The sequence below is a fragment of the Sorex fumeus genome, unplaced genomic scaffold, assembly GCF_029834395.1.
Source record: "Sorex fumeus unplaced genomic scaffold, SorFum_2.1 ptg000063l, whole genome shotgun sequence".
NCBI lineage: Eukaryota > Metazoa > Chordata > Mammalia > Eulipotyphla > Soricidae > Sorex > Sorex fumeus.
Window position 1 is genome coordinate 43,466,142 of NW_026606120.1, and position 24,274 is coordinate 43,490,415.

Consider the following 24,274-nt stretch of genomic DNA (forward strand, 5'->3'; position numbering starts at 1 on the left):
GTCTTTTAGATTTCATTAAAATTTCTGATCCATGGGCATGGATAGATAGTACAGGGAAGGGTTAAGGTCTTGCATGTTGCTGATAAGCACTGCTGAGAAATGCCACAGGGCCTAGGAATCTCCAGGAGGGGTCCTTCCCCAAAAGAGGAAAGAAAAAAATTTTATATCTGTGTATTAAAAACTAGTTCACAAAGAGCCTGGGAAGTGATCTACAGAGCTGAGCTTACCAGGATAAAGGAAAAGGGCTGGGGTGGGGGTAGGGGGCATAGGTTAGGTTGAGGTGGGGACCACTCTGGTGGAATATGCACGTGTGTGTGTGGGTGAGAGCGCACGCGCACACATATGTGTTTTGGGAACTGGTGCTCAGGGTTTATTCCTGGCCCTGCACTCAGGGATTACTCCTGGAGGGCTTGAGAGACCATATGAAATGCCAGGGATCAAACTCAGGTTGGCCACATGCAAGGCAAGCATCCTACCCAATATTTATTGTTCTGGCCCATTTTTATATATAAAAATATTTAAACTCCCTATGTCTATAACAACACAAGAACTTTCTGTAGCACTGTAGCACTGTCCTCCCATTGTTCATTGATTTGCTAGAGCAGGCACCAGTAATGTCTCCATTGTGAGACTTGTTACTGTTTTTGGCATATCAAAATCGCCATGGGGAGCTTGCCAGGCCCTGCCTGCAGGCAGGATACTCTCGGTAGCTTGCCAGGCTCTCCAAGAGGGACAGAGGAATCAAACCCGGGTCGGCCGCATGCAAGGCAAATGCCCTACCTGCTGTGCTATCGCTCCAGCCCTTAATTTAATTTCAACAGTTCTGTACTATTGAAAACCTTCAATTTTTCTTCTTACAGTTGTTGAAATCATATCTCCATTTGTAAGACAAGAGCTTAATTCTTGATTGAACCTGAGTCCCAGCCAATGAGCCCTACCACTGTTCACTCATTTTTGAGTTGGAGGTCTCAAGTCAATTCCTGTCAACTAAGAGAAAAAGCTTGAAACCAACCTCATAATAGTCCCTTAACATAGATTAGTAAAGATGGACCTCAGTCAGAGGCCAGATCGACATTTTTCATCTTACCTTGGGTAGTTCCTAGATATTAGTAAACCATTCCATTTTTTTGTTTTTTGGGGTTTTTTGTTTTTTTGTTTTTATTTATTTATTTATTTTAGAGCTGTGGTTTTAAACTTAGCATGGTTTTCTAAACTGAAAGTTCCCTGGTGGCCACTAAAACCTTAAAGACATATTTGGTATTGTAAAGGTCATATTCGTTAAGATGTAATCTGATCTTGGATCTTCAGAAGTCACTTTGCTAACCATGGTAGTCTTACATTCTTCTTTTCTTTATTGTTTTGGGTTTGGGTTGTTTTTTTTTTTGCCACACTTGGCACTGTTCAAGGACTACTCCTGGCTCTGTGCTCAGGTATAATTCCTGGCTGGGCTCAGGGGATCATCTGGGGTGCAGGAGATCAAATCTTGGTCAGCTAGATGCGAGGCAAGCACTTTCCAACTTTACCTTTGATATTCTCTTGGAGCCTAGAACAACAGTTCAACCCACTGATACTTGCTCCTGTTGACTTTCCTTCCAGTTAACAAAAAAGACAAAGCCTGGATTCCAGCCCACATAAAACTAGGAGACAAACACAAAAATAGCTCTTAATTCTCAGGTTTACACAAACCTAAAAACTATAGTACAAGCAGAACACGGCCCATGAATAAAGTACCAGGGAGAGTCACCTTAGGGGGCAAACCCAAGAAACTCCCTTTCCCTATGTCTGGGTCTCATTTCCCTGTGGACTCAGGACAATTCCTACAGTGCTCCACAGCAGCGGGAAAAGTGCTGATTTTCACCTCGTCAGTGAATCATTTCATCTATCTATTGGTGTGTTGTCACTTAGATCCTCAATTTCCTAGGGGAAAAAAGTATCCGAGAAAAGGAAATTCTGTTTTGCTTTTGTGCCATACTGGGGATATTCAGGGATCACCCCTGACAGTGCTCAGGGGATTATAAGGATGCTGGAGATCAAACCCAGGTAGGCAACGTCCTACCCACTGCAGATCGCTCTGGCTCCTACAAAGGGGAACTCCGATCTCGAGAGAAGTTAATTAGTTTGTGAGGACTCTGGAAGGTTAAAGCCAGGTTGAAGCCTGAAGTGGAAGCCCTCTGTTCACATTGGTTTAACTAGTTAACAAAGTGGACATGCTGAATTGTTGCTAGGGACCAGAGCCTCGAGGACAAGCTCTCTGGCCCACCCTATGACCCCCCGCCCAAGCCTTTGGGAGAGGCAGGGGAAGGGAGGGCATGTTCTGGGAAGGACCGAACAGGCCTTGCTAAGAGAAAGGAAAGGGAGGCTGAGAAGACTAAGTGGGGGCGTTGAGGGGTGGGGGCCTCTGTGATGCTTGGCAGGCTGGCAGGCTGGCAGGGAGGGAAGCATCAGCTGTCAGCAGACAGGAGAGGACCTGCAACTCAGGGGTCCTCTGCAATCTGCCCCGAAGAGGGGACCTCACAGGAGCCTAGGGACAAAGACCAAAAGATCTCAGCTCCTGGGAAACTGCTGATTCCATTCTTTACTTCAAAGCAAGATATGGGCGTTATCTATGACATGTTTTGTATATATATATATATATATATATATATATATATATATATATTCCATTCCTAGTCCCTATTATAACCTAATGCCTTCATAAGCAGAGTGGAGCCCCTGCAGGAGTAATCCCCAGAGCAATTTAAAAATCCAAACAGTAAGTGTTCATGCTTCCAGGCAACAGAGAATGGCCAGGCTCAGGCACTCAGGGAAGGTGCTGGTGGGAACAGGTATAGTGATGCCAAGTGCCCAGACTATACTGACCCCACGCTGTGAGCCAGATTTTCTTAGGCTTAAGAAAATCTAGGAGCAGGTACTCAAGCTGACCCAGGACACATTTTCTAACCATCTGCATATTTCTCTCTTTCTTTCTCTCCCTCCCTCCCTCTCTCTCTCTCTCTCTCTCTCTCTCTCTCTCTCTCTCTCTCTCTTTCTCTGTCTCTCTGGCTCTCTGGCTCTGTCTCTGTCCCTCTCTCTGTCTCTGTCTCTCTGTCTGTCTGTCTGTCTCTCTCTCTCTTTCTCCTGGACAAGGGTACAGAATTAATGACATTTTGGACTTGTGTCTCAGTGCAGGCTGCTCCTGACCCAGGAGGGTCAGGACAGGCAGCTGAGGGCAGAGGCCACACTATTGGTTTGACCTGAGTGTGGCCAGGCTGGACTTGGCGAGCTGCCGGCGCCGCCAGAAGTCTCTGCAGCCAGGACTCCCAGACCCTCCCGCTTAGAAGAAGGAGGAGGTAGGAGTTACCCAGGCTGCCTTTTGGGGCACAATCGTTCTAGCAGGTGGAATTTCAGAGCCCCCAAACTGCCACTGTTTGGCACGTGACCTAAAACCCTGCTCAGGACCTGCTTGGCAGGGCAGGTGACTGACTGTGTTTCAGGGTGCTGCTGGACCTAGAGCCCCATTCTGCCCTGGGTTCTCCCCTCTCTCCAGGCCCGAGAACCACGGCGTCAGCGTCTGCCCAGGCTGAAGAGTCACATCCGCTGTTTGGCTCTGAGGCAGCTCCTTGGGGGGAAGCTGGCATTGTGTTCTCAATGGCCGTGGTGGAAAAATATCACACAGAGGACCGAGTAAACAGAGACCCGGGGCCGCCGTCATGGGAACCGCAGGGTGGAGTGGCAGCCCCGGCCAGGGCAGGGAAGCCAGGGCCTGGCCCAGCACCACCTTGGAGCCAGGAGTCTGCCAAAGATCTGAGGGCTGAAGGGGTCTGAGGCTAAGGAGCCCCCAAGGTCATTCTCCAGGAAGCACCGTGCAGGGGAGACACGGGCACTCAGCAGGGCCAAGAGCCGGAGGGTGTGCCCCAAGGAAGGGGGGAACCGAGCACAACATGTAAACCCAAGAAGGGCCTAGATGGAGCCTGGCGGATGATGTGTGGGTCAGACATATGCCTTGCACATAGCTGACTCAGGTTCAATCCTCAGCACCACATATGGTCATACGAGCACTGAGCACAGAGCCAGGAATAAGCCCTGAACATAGTTGGGTATACACACCCCCCTCCCCCACCAAATGCACCTACTTAGGCCCTTTCTGAGCTGGAGGTACTCTGGGAAAAGCACTCACGAGGGAATCGGCTGTGCGTTTCCTGCTGGTGCTTCCTCTGAGTAGGGCCACCGGTCTTGGGAAGGGGCTCATTCCAAGCATCTTAGACCTTGGGGAAATCTGTTTGCTCCAGAAGCGAACACATCCCCAAGTCGAAGTCGAGCGCTCGTTTTCTCATTTCCCAGTCTCCTGCCTCCTAGGCCAGACTCCTGCAGCCCGTCCCAGAAGCTGCCTCTGTGGCTGGGAGGCTCCAGGAGACCAGGGGGCCCCTTAGTGCCCAAGAGCAGAGTGTCCCTTCACCCAGTGGCTGCAGCTCAATTCTTAGGAACCACCCTCAGCCCTAGTGTCACGCCCCTCCCCCGCTCTGTGTCTGTCTGTCTGCCTCTGTCGCTGTCTCTGTCTCTCTGTCTCTGTTTCTCTCTCTCTCTCACATATACACAAACACACACACACACACACACACACACACACACACACACACACCCCTCCTAAAGACATCATTTGAGAGCCTTTAATCTGGCCATTTCCAATGTGAAATGAGCCAGTGGTCTCCCATTTGAGCTTCAGCCTGTTTCAGTGGGGCTTCCCATGCCCTGTCAGAAGCTCAGAACTCCCAGAGGCTCCCTTCCTTTGCCCTGGAAGATCCCAGCACTGAGTCTGACTTCCTCCTCTCCTTAGGTAGTACTGAGGAGACTGCAGAGGACTGGCCAGGGGAAGAAGGAAAGCGCTGAGCGGGGGCTGCTGGAGGCAGTGGGGTCTGAGACCAGGCCCTGAGGAGGCCCAAGACACAGCAGGGGGGGTTCTGTGAAGCCTGCAGTGAGGAGACTCATGGGGAAGGGGGTGGGAAAGGACATCCCATCCATGCCGCCTACCCTGGCTGGGGTTGGCCCCTGAGAAGTGGGCAGGGCTGTCCGCTGCCCACGGTGGGCAGGCCCATGCACACAGCTCCCTCTGAGGAAGGAAGTTCTGCCTCAGACTGTGAGATCCTCAGGGGTCTGGAAGTGGAGTTGGGGAGAGGGGGCCTCAGAGACACCTCCACCCCCCGGCATCCTGGGTGCTCCCACCCCAGCCCTGAGTTCAGAAGGGAAACTGAGGTCCCGAGAGGGACGGGGACCCAGGAGTATGGCACAGCAGCTGTGGTCTCAGGGGCCGACAAGTCTGGGGGTCTCCTGGGGCCACTGCGGTCTATGGGGGAGCTCGAGGTGACAGGCAACGGCCTTGAGGTGGAGGCTTTCATCCCTTCCATCCCCCCACACTCCTGTCACGGGGACCCACGGGGCCTCCACCCCTCCTGCAAGAGGGGGATGGACTCAGCCTTCAGCAGCGGGTTTGTTCTTCGCCAGTTTGTGACCCAGCAGCTCAGGCAAGGGCGTCTCTGAACCCGGTTAGGCCCAGCCCCAGTCAGCTGTGCCTGGGAACAGCAGGCGCATCCTCTAGCCCCCATACCCCCAAGCCACTTGGTCTTGGTTTTTTGGGTTTTTTTTTTGCTCTTTAGGTCACACCTGGCGATGCATAGGGGTTACTCCTGGCTTTGCACTCAGGAGCTACTCCTGGCAGTGCTCAGGGGACCATAGGGGATGCTGGGAATCGAACCCGGGTCTGCTGCTTGCAAGGCAAACGCCCTACCCGCTGTGCTATCTCTCCAGCCCCCAAGCCACCTGTTTTTTTTTTTAATCAAGCTGTATATAACCTTATTCCTGCATCTTCTCAAGTGTTTCTTCCTTATGTTTGCCCTTCTCCTTTCCTACTTGGCGAGACTTGGCTTTGCCTTCAAGGATTTTTTGCAATCTTTGTCCAGTTTTAGTCTAGTGATAACCACCTTACCGGGGTGAATGCCCACATGGACAGTTGTGCCATTTGCCTTCTCCACTAGACTCGTTCAGTGTAGATAACATTTATTTCTGTAAACCTGGACTACTTTGCCAATTTGCTGACCTTTGTAGTGTCCTCTCACAACCTGAACCTTATTATCCTCCCGGATGGGCATGGATCGCACATTGTACTTCTGTCTCAGCTCTTTGGAAAGAGGGGAAGACATGATCTTCCTATGAATGTGGGAAGGTGCATTGAAATGCCTCTTATGGTTCTTGCTCTGGTCAGAAGTCACAAAAGAATTGAACTTTAATTTGGCAGTTACCACTTCAGCGACGGCTGCAGAAGGGAAAAGAGCTGGTTTTTATTTTTATTTTCATTTTGCAGTGCTGGGGGTTGAACCCAGGCCTCACACACACACACAAAGAGAATGTTCTAGGGACAGGAGTGATAACACAGTGGGTAGGACGTTTGCCTTGCATGCGGCCAACCCGGGTTCGATTCCCAGCATCCCATATGGTCCCCTGAGCACCACCAGGAGTAATTCCTGAGTGCATGAGTGCATGAGCCAGGAGTAACCCCTGTGCATCGCTGGGTGTGACCCAAAAAAGAAAAAAAAAAGACCATGTTCTAATAATGCTTGGCCCAACATGTCCTCTTCTCTCCATAGTGTGAACAAGGAGTTCCTGGGCAGGGAAGCCTGGCCTGGGCCTTCTCTGGAGCTCATGATGCCCTGGCTGGTGGAGGCCACAGAAGTATCCAGAAGGATCTGTCCATCTTGGGGCCCTTGTTTGGGGCCAGCTGGGGCTCCCCTGAGCTTGTGGTTCCTCAGGTGGGCGGGACAGAGTCCATGTGTCTGACGTGGCCGCCAGCTGGTTCTTGACTATTCAACCCGGGTTGAAGTGCGTGGCTGCAAGACGTGAATGTGCTGAGACCTGGCAGAGGAATGATCCAGAGCAGAGTTAGCTCTGGAGACCAAGGACGACAGCCTGTGACCGGAGCTGGGAAACGGATTCAAACATGCTCCTGAGAGGCTTCGGCCATGACACAGTGGGGAGGGTGCTTGCCTTGCATCTCCGGAACCCCGAGCCCACCAGGAGTAATTCCTGAGTGCAGAGCCACGAGTAAGCCCTGAGCACCATACGGTGTGACCCCCCCAACCCCAAACAAACAAACAAAAATGCTCCTGGGTAGTAAACGGGGACAGGTAGTAAACAGGGATTCTAGTTTTTTCCTTTTCATCTCTTTTTCAATTCCTTTTTTTTTCCTTTTTTTGGGTCACACCTGGCGATGCACAGGGATCACTCCTGGTTCTGCACTCAGGATCTACTCCTGGCGGTGCTCAGGGGACCATATGGGATGCTGGGAATCGAAACTGGGTTGGCTGCACACAAGGCAAACACCCTACCCACTGTGCTATCACTCCAGCCCCTCTTTTTCAATTCTTGGGCCACACCCAGAACTGCTCAGGTGCACAGGGGTCGCTCCCAGCAGTGTTCAGGGACCATTCAGTGCCCGGGATGGGACTCAGGTCTCCGCCTGCAGAGCCTGCTCTCTCCCCAGCCCTAGAGAGGCTCTAAAGACCAGCCCCAGAGTACAGACCCGGGCCACAAGCCAACTTCCTGTTTAGGAAGACAAGACCGTCAGTTCAGAAGTCTGTGCAGGAGCACAGTGAGGCTCTGCCCCCTCCAGATAGGCTGGGGCTGGCTTGCTCACTGTCCCATCTGTGCACGTGGCCCCCGGTCTCAGCATGCACATGCTTGTCCTGGCCAGGCTCTGCTTTCCATACACGGACCCTCTGGGGGAGTCTCAGTGGCTGCGGGTTGCGCCTGCACATCTGCAGCCCCTGGAGCAGGCGAGCGAACTGGCCGGCGAGTGGGTGTGTGGTGGCTGCCCCAGCACCTCCTCTGCGTGGCTCCTGTTCTGTGGCTGATCTGTGGCACCACACCATGAGCTCAGCACTGTGTTCTTTCGGATGCTCCCCACCCCATTCCTTCAGTGTCTGCATTTTTTCCTCTGGGGAGAAGGTGAGGATGGAGGTCCTTGGGCAGGGCCTGAATCTCTCTGGGCCAGTGCTGGGGAGAGGTCAGAGGAGGTGACTTTGGGGGTCCTCTCAGGTCAGAGTCTTGGGCTTCAAACGGTGTTCTATCTTTCTTGCGGGGGAGGCATACCAGATGTGCTCAGGAATCACTTCTTGCTCTGCACTCAGAGATGACTCCTGGTGGACTCGGGGGACTGTACAGAGTGCTAGGGATCAGATCTGAGTCTGTAGGGTGCAAGGCGAGCACCCTACATGCTGTTCTTTTTTTTCCTTCTTGGGTCTTACCCAGAGATGCTCAGGGGTCGCTCCTATCTCTGCACTTAGGAATTGTTCCTGGCAGTGCTTGGGGGACTATATGGGATGCTGGGGATCAAACTTGAGTCAGCTGCATGCAAGGCAAATGCCCTACCCACTGTGCTATCACTCTGGCCCCTGGTGCTACACCATTGCTCCAGCCCCTGCTTTCATTTTTTAATTTATTTTTATTTATTTTATTTCATTGAATCACTGTGAGATATAGTTACAAGCTTTCATATTTGCATTACAATCATACAGTGTTCAGAAACCCATCCTTCCAAAGTGCACATTCTCCACCACCAATCTCCCCAGTGTATCCCCCCTTTCCAGCCCTCCCCCGCCTCCCTGGCAGACAATTTCCCCCATACTCTCTCTCTCCTTTGGGGCATTATAGTTTGCAACACAGATAATGTCTATTCTCATTTATAAAGTGAGGGATGGAGCCACAGAGCCTCTCCCCCTGGCCCCCTAACTCGAGGCAATAATTCTTCTCTATCTTGAGTCTGAGGATACTCTGCTGCTGGGCAGATGGTTCCAGGATCCCATCCTGCTGCTCTATCCTCTGCTGGGGGAACGGCAGCACCACCAAAGCCCTAGCACCCTTTCTGACCCATCACTGGCCCTGTCGAACCTCATCTCACATGCCTCAGACCACAGCTCAAGGGATGCCTAACTTTACCCCCATTTCCCAGCGAGCAGAGTGGTTGCCTCAACACCACACCACCTCCTGGTTAAAGACAAACGCAGCTGGGGCCGATAGATAGTTCAGCACCAGGTACTTCCCTTGCATGTGGCCAACCCAGGCTCAATCCTCGAACCCCCCAGGTGTGATCCCTGCTCCCTGCGTGCAGAGCCAGGAATAAGCATTGTGGGTGTGGCCCAAAAAGCAAACAACAACCCAGAAAACCAACCAGGAAACTGAAGAGAAGCCTTCGGGCCACGATGAGACCCACCTCATTTGCGCCCCCTCACCCACAGGCCCAGACCCTCCCAGCTCCACCCAGGCTGCACGTCAAGTGTCCCAGCTGTCCCACCTCACAGCCCGTATTCCCTGCGGTGTGCAGCAATGCCCGGAGGAAAGAGCCTGGCTCATAAACGAAGAGTGCCATGAATCACTCGGCTGTAAGGAGCCGGTTCTCCCTTTTCCTTCCTTTGTTCTCTCTGGAAACCCTGAGTGGGGGGTCAGTCCCTGGGGCGGCTGGCTTCCCCTGAGCTGTGAGGAGCGGGTGCCTCAGGCTGCTCTTAGCCAAACACAAAGCCACACAGTTTCTTGCACTTTCCAGGGGTACCTGGCAGCCTCCCAGCGGGTGGGGAGCAGACGCCACCCCTTCTCCACTGCTCTGGAGGTTCTTGGTCGGTGTTGCTGGCTTTCTCAGGCCTGGGCTAGCTGTTGACTTGGGGTGCCATCGGAGAAGCTCATCCCAGGTCAACTTCATACCATACACAGTCCTGAGAGAAATTGAGGGGCGGCAGACTCTTGCCTCGTCGCCCGCAATTACTGGAGACAAAGTCAAGTGGAGGAGCCACACTTTTTCTTTTATTTATTTATTTATTTATTTATTTTTGCTTTTCATTTCACACCCAGAGATGCTCAGGGGTTACTCCTGGCTTTGCACTCAGAAATTACTCCTGGCAGTGCTTGGGGGACCATATGGGATGCTGGGGATCGAACCCGGGTTGGCCACATGCATGGCAAACACCCGACCCACTGTGCTATCGCTCTGGCCCTGGAGTTGCACTTCTGACATTCTCCATTCCTCTCTCCCTCTCAGTTCACAGCGCATATGGAGATGGATGTGGAATGCATTGCGATTTCTTTCTTTCCGAGGCTGAGTTTCTTGGTTGTTGATGCTGTAATGTTTGGGCTTCATTTTGGGGTTTTCCTGGAAGTATGTTCTCTACCATGGAGCTGCCTTCATGGCCCAGATGGAAGATTTTCCATGTAAGAAGCACAGAGCCAAGAATCTGGACTAAGGGACATTTTAGGCTGAAAGGAACTACCTACACATTTCATTTCATACTTGTTTTGAATAAAGCTTTAAATTTTTTTTGTATTTTGGGGGGCTTAGAACCACATCTGGCTATGCTCAGGGGTTACTCATGGCTCTGCACTCAGGGATCACTCCTGGCAGAGATCAAGGGGCCATATGGGATGCTGAGGATTGAACCCAGCTGCATACAAGGCAAGTGCCCTACCCAATGTACTATCTCTCTACACCTTGAATAAGGTTCTTTAAACCTTTATTTTTTTTTCTTTTTGGGTCACACCCGGTGATGCACAGGGGTTACTTCTGGCTTTGCCCTCAGGAATTACTCCTGGAGGTGCTCAGGGGAACATATGGGATGCTGGGAATTGAACCTGGGTCGGCCGCGTGCAAAGCAAACGCCCGACCTGCTGTGCTATCTCTCCAGCCCCCTAAACCTTTACTTTTAAAATCATCTCTAAAATGGGAAGTCTGAATGTTGGCCATTTCAGGCTATTCAGTAGGCCAGCATACCTCTCCCCTCCAACATCCTTCCCTCAGATTTCCTCATGTGTGGCCTCATGCCCTCACACTGGGTGGCTTATGGTCACAAAATGGTTGCTGCAGCTCCAGCATCATAACCCTTCATAGGCAGGAAGCAGGGAAAGCAAAGGCTTTGTGCTCTGGATTTTAGTGAGGAAGCCCTGTCCAACTTTCCCTCACACCTTATTGGTCATTTGACCATCTTCAGTGCCCAGGGAATTGGGAGAGCCAGTATCTACCTGGCCGAGAGGAAAAGTCATGGAGATTGACTGAAGTCATAAATCATGATCCTGCTTCACTGAGCTGGCACTTTACTCCCTAGAACAATAGCAGGTTCTGTTAGGAGAAAAAGAGCAGGGGGCTCTGTTAGGTAGTTGGCAAATAATGCCATGTAGGGGCAAAGCTTATTTTCCTGCTTTCAAAAACACTATACTTTGGGGGGCAGGGGGAATGGGCAAGGGCACACTGGCAGTGCTCAGGGTTTAGTCCTGGTTATGTGCCTAGGGGTCACTCCTGGCAGGCAGGCTCATACAAGGTGCCAGGGGACCATACAAGGTGCCAGGGATTGAACCTGGGTCTACTGCATGCAAGTTAAGTGTCCTACCTACTGTGTTATCTGTCCATCCTTGAATAGTGTGTGTACGTTTTATGAGGATGGGTATTTGATCATTGTATAATTGAAACCCAAGCACAAAAATTTGTAAGTCTACAACTGTAAATCATGATGTCTCACTAATAAAAATTTTTTTAAAAATTTGCGACAAATTCTCATTGAGTAAGTCTATGATGACAGCAGTGCCGCTTCCCCACAGCCTGAGCTCACATTTCAAGTATCGTATCTTTTTAGACCTAATGCTCCAGCACATTCAATAGTCTACAGTGCGGCGTGAACGTACTGACCACCTCCCCCCAGTGCCAGGGTCCAGCCCAGGGCCTTACTAAAGTAAGGCAAGTTCTAGCTCAGCCACATTCCTGGCTCTCAGACAAAACCTGTATGCACATGCACGCCCCAGGAGTTAAAGAAACCTCATGGAGAGTCTGGAACCAAACCGACACATCTCTCAGTTATGCCTGCATTTTCTCAATTGAACTCACAACAGTCCACAGAGGTTCCATTTTACAAACCATGAAACGGGGCCTGGTGCCGTAGTACAGTGGGTGGGGCACTTGCCTTGCATGAGGCCAACCTGGGTTTGATCCCCAGCACTCCATATGGTCCCTGAGCAATCCCTGAGCACAGAGCCAGGAGAAAGCCGTGAGCACCACCAGGTGGGGCCCCAAAACCAAAAACAACAAACAAAAATCATGAAGCAGAAACATAAGACTCACAGATGGACTTTCCCAAGATCCAGTGATAGCTGGATAGTTACTATCCCCAATGATAGTAACTCACTGGGGCTTAATCCCTGGTCTGTCTCCAGACAATGTGGTTTTTTGTTTTTTGGGGGGTTTTGCTTGTTTGTTTGTTTTGGGTCACCCCCAGCGATGCACAGGGGTTACTCCTGGCTCATGCACTCAGGAATTACTCCTAGCGGTGCTCAGGGGGCCATATGGGACGCTGGGACTCGAACCCGGGTCAGCCACGTGCAAGGCAAATGCCCTACCCTCTGCACTATTGTTCCAGCCCTGTGTCTTCCTATTTTTATTTCCACAGTGTCTTGCAGTTGAGGAAAGCCCCACTGCATTGATTTACATTTAGTTTTGATACTTGCTGCTTTGTAATATATTTTAGTTACAGAGGCAAACTTGCCAATGTCACCTTTTAAAAAAAATAAACCAATCTCCCCTTACTGTTTCCCACATACCCACACTGGGTTCCTGTAGTCTTGGGAAGAATTCCAATGTAAATATCACCAGAGATGAACATTGGAGGGAAGGAGAAAGGGTGAAAGACCAATTGAGGCCCTGTGGAGTGTCAGTTCCTCATTAACTGCGGAGCTATGGAAAATTCTTTGTCCCTGCCTGTTGGCATCTTGCCTCCAGGATCTGGGTGGGTATTGGTCTTGGCCGGCTTCCTGTTCAGGTCACAGACAGTCAGATCAGGGCGGAGTGTCCTAGAGAACAGAGGCGCAACCAGGTTGGGTCTGTAGGAGCAGATTCAAGATGGTCTCCACTGCACGCACACAGTTTCCTTCAACAATCATAAGCATCCTTGGACCTGGGGCACAGGGGCATCCATTTCCTGTCTGAGTAAACTGGGTTTAGAGAGGTAAAGTAATTTGTCGACGGTCACCCAGCTGAACTAAGACTAAACACAAGAGTTCATGGGCTTCTCAGGGGGAAGTTCAGTCCCCAAAGGAGCTTGAAGGGGAAGCTAAGGGTATGTCTGGACACTCATTCCCAGAGCCATCCCCAGGTCTTTAGCTCAGTGGTTGGCATAGAGGCTTGAATGAACTGAAAGGAGCCCAGCCCTGCAGGACCAAGGTCCTGGCCAGCAGTGATCAGCATTGTCCCTTTGTAGGGCCAGAAAGATAGTACATCGGATAAGGTGTTTGCCTTTTACACAGCTGACCTGGGTTTGATCCTCGTCACCAAGTACGGTTCCCCCAAACCTACCAGGAGTGATCCCTGAGTGCAGTCAGGAGTAAGCCCTGAGCGTGGCCCCAAAACAAATAGACCAAAAAATCACTGACCCTTTGTGTTCACAGAGCATCGGTTCAAAAAAAGTGACCAGCTTCAAAACCCTGTTCTCTGAAATACTGGCTATGTGACTCTCCCTACGCTGTGGGGCAAATCTATTAAGTAAAGGCGGCTCTGGAGACTCCTTGTAAAGACTTAAGGGTGCACCCAGCCTGGCACTGAGTGAATGAGCAAGAAAGTGCTCAATTCTCCTTAGCTGTCAATTATTTTGTGTCCTGCTGGAAGGTGCCCAGGGCAGACCCTCCTCATTCTCCTCCTTCCCTGCCCAAGCAGCTGGCTAGCCCAGGGTCTGGGCTGGTTTGGGTATGCAAATGAGGGAGGTGTGAGCCCTGGGCATCAAAGGCAAATGGAATTCAACTTGCAAATGTGGAAATTTTCATGGAATGAGGTTTGATGGTTGAAGGGCAGAGGACTGAATCGAGGCTACCTCCACCCCAGCTCAGAGGCTCAGTGGGCATAGCCAGCATCCCTCAACACCTCCCCCCCCAGTAGTTGACCACTCTCAGGGCTCACCCAGTACCTCAGGGTCTGCGGAGCCCCAGCTGTGTCTGCCTGAGGGAAAGAAGGGCATGTGAAGGTCACCAGAGGACCAGCTGGAAGCAGAGAGCCCCACCCAGGCGTCCACCCAAAGGCTGGCCATGGGCCAGGCGTCAGGTGTCTTAGGCACAGTGCCCAGCTGTGCCACGCTGGGGTTCTGGGTGTCTATGCCAACTTCCCTGACTTCTTGGGGTTCCCAAGCCCCACCTGGGGACTTGAAAAGGACCCAGGGCACAGGGGCTGCTCTGGCAAGATGCAGTATACCCAGGCTCTGGGTCACAATGACAGGATATCCCCTGGGAGCTGGGCTGGCCGCCATGCAGGGACACCGGGGCGGAGACCTGGCACCACTGGAGAGGCCCAAAGGGCACCAAGGAGGGAAAGTCAGGACAGCTGGCCCCAAGGGGTTAGGACCAGGCCAGGATTGTCCTGGGAACGATGGCACAGGTGTGGGGAACCCTGACTTTTCCCTTTTACCCCCAGCCATGAGAAGTGGCCACTCTCCTGCTACTTGGTCCAGATTTTTCAGTTTGTGGGCAGAGGAAGAGCTCCCAGCAGGCTCCTGGGTATTGAAGACAGTATCTGCCCTTCTGTCTGACCCACGGAAGCACAGAGACCCTGTGTAGCAGAAAGGGCCTTTCTCAGGCTAATAGGCCAGGAAGGTGTCCTGCAGGTCCAGCCTTGCTAAACATCAGTGACCAGCACCCTAGACCAGCCCCAGAAGCACGTGCTGGGTCTTTGTAGTGCCCCCTGTCGGGCCTGGGCCAGGAGGAACAGGACAGGCCTTGGCTGCAGTGCTCTGTGCCAATGGCTCTACCACGTTCCAGGGGCAAGTTCCTTTTCAACTTGCGCCTTAAGCCAAGGGCCTGGCCAGGGATAATGAAGCAAGTAGGGCTTTGAAGCATGAAGCAAATAGGGCTTTTTTTTTGCTTGTTTGGGGGCCACACCTGGTAGTGTGTTTGAGGTTACTCCTGGTTACCAGTGGGGTTTTTTTGTATATTTGGGGGCCACACCTGGTGGTGCTCAGAGGTTACTCTTGGCTCGCATTCAGGAATCACTCCTGGAGAGCTCGGGGATCATATGGGATACCAGGGATGGAACCTAGGTTGGCTGCATGTAAGGCAAGCGCCCTCCTTTCTGGACTATGACTCCCGCCCTGAGATTTTCCAGTTTATCTTCTTACAACTCACTACCGGCTGTGGCCTGCAGGCAAACTGGTCAAGCATGGCCTGGAGAGCTGATGGAGCCGCCCTGAGGTTAGGACTCACTAACGGACATGGGAGAGTCACCAGACCCTCCGTGCCAGAGGCAGCGCAGCTGGAGGGGAAACAATTCCCCGTGTGACCTCAGCCCTGTCCACCCGTGGCAGTGCTGATGTCCCCACCCAGAGAGAGCACTGCACCCCCACGCCCCTTCTTTGGCCCACCTGCCAGTGTTTGCACTTATTTCCTTCTCTCCTTCCTGTTTGCTAGAAGCTACCTTCAGGTCATCAATATCTTTAAGAGTTTAAAGTACTCAGAAAGATGGTGCCTCAGGATTCCCCTTATAGATAGCAACTTTGTAACAACCTCAGGATTCCCATTCTAGAGAGCAACTTTGTAACCACCTTCCTACACTGCAGTCCCAGAGATGAGGAACTTTCGGGCAGCTCAGGAGACACATCCACTGGACCCTGCAGGAGAGAACACAGGCAGGGAGGCATTGGACGGTGGTCCAGGGACTGAAAAAGCGCCTGCCCAGCAAGCTGATGCTGTGAGTTCAAAGCCCAGAGTCAGCACATGTGCTGAGGGATCCTGACAGAGAGAGGAAAGAAGTGTGGGAGAGACAGACAGACTGACATAGAGACAGAGAGAGGAAGGGAGAGACATGGAGAGAGAAGGAGGGAAAGAGTGAGAAAGGGAAGGAAGAGAGAAGGGAGAGAGGGAGGGAGAGAGAGAGAGTGAAGAGATGGGAGGGAAGGGAGGGGAGTGGGAGAGAGAAGAGAAGAAGTGTAATCAGGGACGAAGAGAGAGCTGGGGAGGAAAGAGATAGGGGAGAGCGGGAGAGAGAAAGGGAAGGCAGGGACTGGAGCGATAGCACAGCAGGGAGGGCATCCGCCTTGCACGTGGCCAACCCGGGTTCAATTTCCAGCATCCCATATGGTCCCCGAGCACCGCCAGGGTTAATTCCCGAGTGCAGAGCCAGAAATAACCCCTATGTATCGCCGGGTGTGACCCAAAAAGGAAAAAAAAGAAAGAAAAGAAAGAAAGAAAGAAAGAAAGAAAGAAAGAAAGAAAGAAAGAAAGGAAGGAAGGAAGGAAGAAAGGAAGAAAGGGAAGGCAAATGCTGGGCTGCTCAAAGGCACCAGCCTCAGCTCCTGAAGGTCAAGCAGCGCTTCCTGGAGCATCAACACGGAGCGGCCCTCAGCACAGGCCATGGTTAGAGGCAAGGGAGGCCAAGGACAGGAATAGATAGAGCGACTCAGCCTGTGACTGACAGGGGAGGAGCTGGGGGGGGGGGGGGGGGGAGGGCAGGGGCTTGAGATAAGTCTGGGAGCTGAGGAGTGGCTCTTAATGAGGAGACCCCAGGGAGCTGGTGCTTGAGCAGGGGAGCAGCAAGTGGAGAAGGCAGGCTTGAAGGAGCAGGCACACCCTCATGTGACACACTCCCCACTTCCTGAGGTTGGGGGGGTCTCTAGCCACGATTGGGAGGGAGAGGACGACTTCCTCTCCTCAGCCTGGCCGGAGAGATAAGGGGACAAGGACAGGAAGTTGCCTCAAGGAGCTGAGTAGTGCAAGGCCCCAGGAGGCCCAGCCAGGCCCAGCCACCACCCTGCCGGGTGTTCCATGGTAGTGGGTGGGTGTGAGGGGGCTGGACTGCAGGCCCCTGGGGCCAAGGAGCAATAGTCCCAGTGTTCTGGGCTGGCCAGGGGCCCCAAGTGCTGCCTGTGCCCCAGCTGACCGAACCCCAGTTCCTTAGGCCCCAGAATGAGACCCTGAGCCCCCTTCCCTGAAGTGGCTCCACAGCCAAACACCAGCCTGACACCTCCAAGGGGACCAGGGTCCCCCCCAACCAATGTGTCTGATGAGGGGGAGCAGAGCAGAGAGAACTTGGGTGCTTGGGAAAGAACCTGGGGTGTGGGAGGTGGAGGGCTGCCTGGTGGGAGTCAGTGCTGAAAGCTGAGGGGGGTCTGTTTCCAAATTGGAGGTGCACCAAGATGCTAGGCAAGGTGCTTCCTTCTGTGTGCTCATGCCGGAAGAGGCTGCCAGCCGTGAGGAAAGGGGAGACCCAAAGGACCTAAAGGGGACTAAGGGGAGGGGGTCCCCAGCTCAGAACACAGAGAGAGGGAGAGGCTGGAGGTGCAGGGGCATAGAGGCAGAGGCAGCCAGGGCCCAGGAGGACTGGTGAGAGCCTCAGCCAGGGGCACAGGACTCCCTGCCCTGGGGGAGGGGCTCCGGATCCCAGCAGCTGGGGAAAGTTTTCTCTCCTCACCAAGAGGCAAGGGTGGGGTCACAGACAGGCACTCAGAGTCTGTAACAGCTGCTGCCAGGCCCTGCTGGCCCCTTCACACCCCACCCCGGAAGAGGAAGTGAGGTTCCCTTTGCATTTGGAGTCTAAGCCATTTACAAACCAAAGTGGGGCCTAGGCAGGGCAATCCCAGCTTCTCGGTCCTCTCCAATGGACATACGCGGCCACCTTGGCCACTTCTTGGCCACCACAGCCCTCCACCTCCCACACCCCAGGTTCTTTCCCAAGCACTCCCTTGGCCATCATCAGATGACAGACATGGACTGTGATCCCAGGAGCCCCAAGCATCAGTCTCAGCTTACTCCCCTCCTCCGCACCACCCACATGGCAGTGTTCTGGGGGGTGGTAAAGGAGACTCCTTCTCTGTGAGCTCAGGGAAGCCAAGACCACCCCTCCCGGGCTGGGGGCTGTGCCTAGTGCATCCTGGGTGAACAGTTTGCAAGGGAGGATGTCTGGGGCCTTTCCCAGGGCCTCACTCAGAACCAGCCTAAAGCTTGGGAAGAGCTTAAAATCATGGGATGGGGCAAGTCAAGGAAATGGGTTTTCAAAACCGAGAGGACTTTTAGGGAGGCTGATCTGGAGGATACGGTCTGGGAGAGCAGGAGGCAGAGGAAAAAACGAGATGAAACCAGATGTGGGCAAAATGTGCCAGGTCAATGTGCGGTTCTCTTTTTGGGGGGGTCACACCTGGCAATGCACAGGGGTTATTCCTGGCTCATGCACTCAGGAATTACGACTGGCACTGCTTGGGGGACCATATAGGATGCCGGGGATCAAACCCAGGTTGGCCGTGTGCAAGGCAAACGCCCTACCTGCTGTACTATCACTCTGGCCCCCAATGTGCGATTCAGAGGAGACTGTGTGCTGGGCAAGGCAGGAGCTCGTGGTTAGAGGCTTCCAATGCTGGGGTGACAGTTTGGCTGGATCTTGAGCCAAGGATGATGTCATGAAGGTGTCACTGAAGCTGCAGCAGGCAACCGCTGGGAGGCTCCGGCTTGGCTGGTAAGACACATCCAAGACGCATTTGAATCCCATCCTAGGGTCCTGGGGTAAGTAAGTCCAGCTCTCAGAGCCGATCAGGGTCTTCCTGGAATGAGAAGAAGGCTGGCTACAGTCTGCTAGGTCCTGTGAAAAACTAGAAGTATGAAAGTAACTAATTAAACAAAGAAGAAAGAGAAAAATGTACTTTCTCCTCTGAAAAAACAGGGGAGTGGGGTGGGAAGTGCTATTAAAGGTACTAAAAGATCCAAAGATGCAGGGATGTGGCTCATGGGCAAAATAGTTGCCTTACAAGCATGAGGCCCGGATTTGATCTCCAGCATGGTAATATAGTAATAATAATGCAGACTATTGTTTAGTGAAAGGTACTTAAACATAAAGTTGTTTCTTTTTCTTTATTGGCCATGGTAGTTAACTTGCCATGTAAAATTCTAAGGAAGGAAAGAAATTTCCCATTTTTAAATTATCAGCATGAACTTTGCCATTCATCTTCACCTCGGGCAAAAATGATGTTAAATGCAAACGGACCCGTATTCCATCTCCTATGTGTCAGGGTGGAAATGGCACAGTTGGGGCCGGAAGTGATAGTTCAGCAGATAGGATGATTGCCTTGCACGAAACCGACTGGAGTTAATCAAGGCATCTCATATGGCCTCCTAAGCCCCACCAGGAGTGATTCCTGAATACAGAAGCAGGAATAAGTCCTGAGCACAGTTGAGTGTGGCCAAAAAACACAAACAAAAACGACACAGCTGGTCTTTCACGGCTCTTATTTGGGAAGGCCTCTAGCTTTGTCTGTTGGGAGTGATGCAGGCCAACCCCAGCCACAGTTGACAACAGACCATCTCTCCCCCAGGGCCTCAGTGGGAGCCAGGAAGAATGGAAAAGAAGGGGAGATCAGGCTGTCATTTCTGCCCTTTCCGTTGGTGAGTTGATTTTCCTTGTTTTTTGTTAGTTCCTTTGATTTTGTGCCACAGGCAAAGCTCAGGGGTTACTCCTGGCTCTGAACTCAGGAATTACTCCTGGCAGGGCACAGGGGACCATATAGGATACCAGGGATTGAACTCTGGTGGGCCATGTGCAAAGCAAGTGCCCTACCCACTGTACTATCACTCCAGTCCCTGTGGGCTGGTTTTAAACAAGCGAGTGCGGGAAATCAGATGTATCAGAGGATGTTAGGAGGTTTCATGACCCTTTGGATTTCTTCTTACATGAAGACCTTCTTTCTGCATTTACAGAGAGTTCTGATGCAAAGGGAAAGCGTGGCTCAGGATTTGGCCACCCACTTCCTCAGTCATAGATGGGACATGCTTTCCTGCTGCTCCGTCTGTGGCCCACACTTAGCGCCTTTGGAGCTCACAGATGGGTGTGAACCCTTAGCCTCCTACTGACAGGCATAACAATGGCTCTCTGGCAGAGGAGCACCCATTCTGAGATGGAAGCATTGAGAATTTCTTTTTTTTTTGCTTTTGGGTCACACCCAGCATTGCACAGGGTCACTCCTGGCTCATACACTCAGGAATTACTCCTGGCGGTGCTCGGGGGACCATATGGGAAGCTGGGAATCGAACCTGGGTCGGCCGTGTGCAAGGCAAACACCCTACCCGCTGTGCTATTGCTCCAGCCCCAGTATTGAGAATTTTAAGACTGAGAGTTGAGCTATAAACCACAAGCACAATTTTTCTGACAGCCAGGCCTGTGATGGAAGATGGCACTGCTCGGGGATGTCCCCAGTGCTTATGTCAATGCCCTTGTGAGGATTAAATGACAGGACATGAGAAAAGAACTCAGTGGAGCCTGGGGTGTGTGAATCTTTCCACTCAGGAGATTCCCATCACTACAGGAATCCACATGGCTTGGGGGTCCTCCAGGAAAGTTAGGATTAGGGCCCCTGGGGAGAAGCACAGCTGCCTTAAACAAACTGGGGTGTTGGGGGCCATGCTTGGACCTAGCACCAGCCAATGGGACTCAAGGACATGGCTCAGAGCTTTGTGACACTGTGCTTTACCACCAGCTATGAGTGAGTTCCTGAAACAGCTCTGGAGAGTGTCCCTCCATCTCTGGGGACCTCACAGGCAGTCAGATTCTATCCTCCAAGGGCAATATGGCTGCCGGCAGCACCAAGCTTAGAGAGCATCTACCTTTCCACCACTTTCTGCATGGACTAAATATATTTCCCCCAAGCTTTTAGCTGTTCTCGGACAGACACCGGCAGCTGAGTTATCCCCAGAAGATCCAGCTACCACTGGCAAGATCTCTGGACCCTAGGCCAGAAGGGGACAGACTCAGTCCCCACCCTGTCAAAGGCCCAGCGCTCCACCCACCCACTCCCAGCCCTGCCAGAGAGACAAGGCCCAGCTTCAGGACTGGTTTCAGAGAGGCCAGAGAGATCCTGCAGCTGATAGTCCCAGCCCCACAGCCCCTGAAGCAAATTGTCGCATATGCACCATGCAGCTCTCCAAACTCCACAGAGCTGACAGCCCAGGAGAAACAGGAACACAAGACGGGAACATTGAGTAGAAGACCATTAAGCTCAGTGAGTGAAACCAGCGACACAGAAGGCCCAGCTCACAGCTAACAGCGCAGCAATCCTCAGGCCATGACTTTAGCAACACCATTAAGAGGTTGATGATGTAATAAGCAATGCTAAGTAAATTAATTAGTGCCTGCTAAGGAGGCAGGCTTAGGACATGTATGCGAAACTAGGGACATTGGAGGGAAGGACACATTTGTGGTGGGACTGGTACTGAAATATTGAATACCTGGAACAACTGTATTGTGAACAAATTTGTTAAGCATAGTGTTTAAATAAAGGTAAAAAAAAAATTTAAAGGGAATTATTTCTCCCCAATATTTTAACACAAGACAATGGGTTGCCTCTGATTGACTGATTTCTGGTCATGACCCCTGACCCCATATGCGCTCCTGCCTCAGTTTCTTGCTTCATATAGACTTGGTTTTCCCCTGCTCTCCTTGAGGGGGTGTAAACTCTGGCTTCTAACTCTGGTCTGAGAACCAGATATAATCTCTGGCTCAATGCTTATGCTCATAAGAGAGAGTTTGGTTGAATCCTGCTTTGACCAAGTGACTCAGGAGTCAGCACCTCCTCTGTCCTGGACCTGGACGGTTTAGATGACCCCCTGCCCCAAGCACACTTCTGCCCCTAGAAACCTCCTCCTGAAGCCCTCCCAGACAGCATTACTCCTCTTGCTCCCAAATACACTCCTTCACTCCTCTCCCCATCTCAGCCTACTGCTCACCCCCGCCCCCAGAGTTGATTCCCTCACCCCTTGGCTGCTGAAGCCACAGACTGCAGACCTGCTCCAGGGAGCCCTCACTTTCTCTAATCCTTGAATCGCGCCCACTCACAGATCTCATCCATCACCTTGTTCCACTCTGTCGAAGTTCAGACTGTCTCCGGGTTTTTTTTTTTTTTTTTTTAGGGCCACACATGCTCAGGGAACTGTGCTGTGCAGGGAATCAAACCCAGGGCTCCTGCATGAAAAAACCTGTGCGCCAGCCATTTAAACTATCTCTCAGGCCCAAGACCTTCTCAACAGTCCTGAATCCTCTTGGCCTCAGTTCTCCCCTTTAAGTTCTTCCCCACACCAGCTGGAACTTTTCTTTCACTCCTTCCCCGCACCAACTGAAAACCAGGTGGAAGTTTTCCTTGAGAACAAATCTAACCGCATTGCTTCAAAAGTCTCTAGTACAGGGGGCCAGGGAGATCATTCAGGCACTCTCAAGCTTGCATGCACCAGGGACCTGAATTTTGAAACCTGGCTCCACATGGCTCCCAGGATACCACCAAGTAGGGCCCATAAGCCCCCAAGGACCACCAGGGTGACCCTGATGGTTCCCAGCACCACAGGGCCCAAGCACACTACATCCTAGGACACTAAAATTGAACCAGGCAGCCTGGCTAAGTTTCACCGGGAATGGTCCCTGGGCCCCTGAAACACTCTTGGGAGGTTCCCCTCTGCAAAAAAATGGAAAAAAAAGAGACAGATCAGTACAAAAGTACATGTCATTACATGAGCAAGGTTCTCTGTATCTTAGCCCTACCCTCTGATCTACTCCAGTATCTTTGCTCCTTATGATCCAAGTTGAGGGACTAAGTTACTACTCCTGGCAATCAGCTTAGATCTACTTTTGACTCAGATCTTAAAAAAAAAATTGTTTCTTTGGTTTTGATTTTGGGTCACACCAGCTGTGCTCAGGAATTACTCCTGACTCTGTGCTCAGTGGTCACATTTGGCAGTGCTCGGTAGACCATATAGGAGCCAGGGATAGAACCTGGGTAGGCCACATGCAAGCAAGTGGGTAGACCACAGGCTCTGTCCCCTCTGACTGTTTTTGTATCCAAATTCTTCCCAAGCTTTCCAAGGCCCCACTCTGGCCCTCTTATGTGAGGTGGGTAGTTATGTCCCAGTCCCCTTTGTCCGGCATGGGACTTAGAGTCGGGACAAGACACTAGGCATGATGCTCTCAGGACAGGGTAGCCGGGAGATGGGGAGGGCAGCAGACTGTCCAACACACAGTATGCTGGTGACCATGAGATCCTGGCCACTGTTTGCCCAGCAGAGGCAGAGGGCCGGGGTATGGTCACACGAGCGCCCAGGTAGGTGGTTGATATGTGAAAGGATGCACATGATTCTCTGGGGACCTCAAGCGCTCTACCAGAGTTGCAGTGGTTGCCTCCGAGCAGTGGACACGCTGACAGGTGCGAGTGCGTGGTGGCCAGCCACAGTGGCCAGCAGCTGTGGGCCTCGCCCGGGTGGTTTGGAGGCGGGCTAGGCTGGAGAAAGGGAACACGGGCCAGGGAGCCAGAGCAAACAGGAGGCCTCCGGCCCTGCCTCCTAGCAAACACCAACTGACAGCTGAGGGCAGAGGAGGAGAGACTGGGGCTAGGGCCCCTGTGGTTGGCAGAAGGGAAGTAAAAGCCCAGGATAGGTGGGGTGGGGGGTGGGGGAGTTACTGGCGGCTTGACTGCCCAGAGCTTTATGGCTCTGGGAGACAAGTCTCTAGTGGGAAGCTCTTGGGCTCTGATCTCAACCACATTCCCACTAATATTTTTCCTGGCAACTGAGAGGTAGGTAGGTCTTTGTGGGTACAGGTGAGGAGAGGGACAGAATGAAGATACCTGGGGAGACTGAACTTGAGATCTAAAATGTCAGGCTGTAAGGAACCGTGGCCGGAAAAATCAGCTTTCTTTTCTGTGTACAGAGCAGGGTGAGGCCTGGGGGAAACAGCAGTCAATTGGTCTCCCCAGGCCTCACCGAGCAGGTCTTCTGGGGGAGAAGGAGACCTGGGCTCTGCCTGCAAGGATGAGAAAAGGCGCAGGACCAAACACTAGGCCTCACAGGACAGGAGAGGAGTGGGCACTCCTCCATCCCCCTGCCCCGATGAGACTGAGATGATGCAATACCCGGCCACCATCTTAAGCTCCCACACGGCCCGGATCCAGAGACACACAAATGAACCTCGGACCCGAGCAAAATGCTGCAATTATCTCTTCAGATCCTAATTATTAAAATTTTAGAATTCCTAGAGCTCGGCCGCGTGACATTATGTTGCATCCAAAACAAACAATACAAAACATATTGTCTAGCATTGCCTTCTCAGCAGGTATAAGTGGTGGTGGGTCTGGTCTCGAAGTATTGAAGGTAACTAAAGAAAGAGAGTATTGTGCAAATTATCTGCCACACAGTCAGGGGCAGGTGTGACATGGGGCCGTGGGGGGGGACACTGGGTCTTTTGGTGGTGGATAATGTGCACTGGTGAAGGGATGGGTGTTGG

General features: G+C 52.2%; 1 pseudogene; it reads right to left on the bottom strand.

Moving 5' to 3' along the window:
* Positions 1 to 5,826: 5,826 nt before the first annotated feature.
* Positions 5,827 to 16,385, bottom strand: LOC130035008 (60S ribosomal protein L26-like; annotated as a pseudogene).
* Positions 16,386 to 24,274: the final 7,889 nt, after the last annotated feature.